General features: G+C 38.6%; 1 pseudogene; it reads left to right on the top strand.

Annotated features, from left to right (window-relative positions):
• Positions 1–926: 926 nt before the first annotated feature.
• Positions 927–1025, top strand: LOC133752816 (U6 spliceosomal RNA; annotated as a pseudogene).
• The last annotated feature ends 230 nt before the right edge of the window (positions 1026–1255 follow it).

The following is a 1255-nucleotide window of genomic DNA, read 5'->3' as shown; positions in this document are numbered from 1 at the left end:
TAAATTATTTTTACTTTCCACATTCACAGTTATATAATATGCAAACAATAATTGTGTCTCATTATCTTCTTAAATCCTCACAGTCTCTTCTCCCTCTCTCTCTTTATCATGCTAAGTCCTCTAGCGCAAAGCTGAACAAAAATGGTGAGAGCAGCTTCTTTATCTTAATCCCAGATACAGAAGGGGAGCTTGCAAAGCTTCAAAATTAGATATGCTAAAGTTATTTAATACAAGATCAATATATGGCCCTTGAATTTCATCTTACTGTGTCTTTGTGTTTAGACAAAATGTTTTAGTTATATCTCATGAAATATAAATATAGCATATGTAGTATATATTTATATGTAATACTATATAGATATATATCCTGATATACAATTTCATTTTATAGGAGACAGAAAGTTTGCGTCTAGCCATGGCTTTCTGAGACTTTTTAAAAATAATGAATGGTATTGGGGCTGGCGCTGTGGCATAGTGGGCTAAGCCTCTGCCTGCAGTGCCGGCATCCCGTATGGGTGCTGGTTCAAGTCCTGGCTGCTCTACTTCCGATCCAGCTCTCTGCTATGGCCTGGGAAAGCAGTGGAAGATGGCCCACATACTAGGGCACCTGCAGCCACCTGGGAGAGCCAGCAGAAGCTCCTGGCTCTTGGCTTTGGATCTGCTCAGTTCCAGCCACTGTGGCCATTTGGGAAGTGAACCAGAGGATGGAGGATGGAAGACCTCTCTCTCTCTCTCTCTCTCTCTGCCTCTGCCTCTGCCTCTCTGTAACTCTGCCTTTCAAATAAATAAATAAACCTTTAAAAATTGAATGATACTGAATTTTATAAATGCCTTTTTGTATCTTCTAAATTAACATTTTATTCCTTCAAATATACTAATGTGGTGAAGTACAGCTTTCTATTTGCTGAAAAATGAAACTTGCATGCTCACTTTGGTAGTGCATGTTCTACAATCCAAGATTGCAAAGATTAGCATGGCTCCTGCGCAAGGACAACACACAACTTTGTGACTCATTTCATGTTTTTAACAAAAAGGGCAAAACTGGAGGCCACACACCACAAAGCCAAAATAACCAAAATGTCCTGGTACTGGCATGAAAATTGACACACAAAAAATCAAAAACTCAGAAATAAACCTACTGTCTTGGACAAAAGCACGAAAAACATACAGTGGAGAAAGAACAGTCTCTTTACTATATTGTGCTGGGAAAACTGAATATTCATATGCAGAATAATGAAATTGGCCCTATTTCTCT

Source organism: Lepus europaeus, chromosome 2 (assembly GCF_033115175.1).
Source record: "Lepus europaeus isolate LE1 chromosome 2, mLepTim1.pri, whole genome shotgun sequence".
Lineage (NCBI taxonomy): Eukaryota > Metazoa > Chordata > Mammalia > Lagomorpha > Leporidae > Lepus > Lepus europaeus.
Note: the sequence above shows the minus strand (reverse complement) of the source record. Positions and strands in the feature narration are given on the sequence as shown.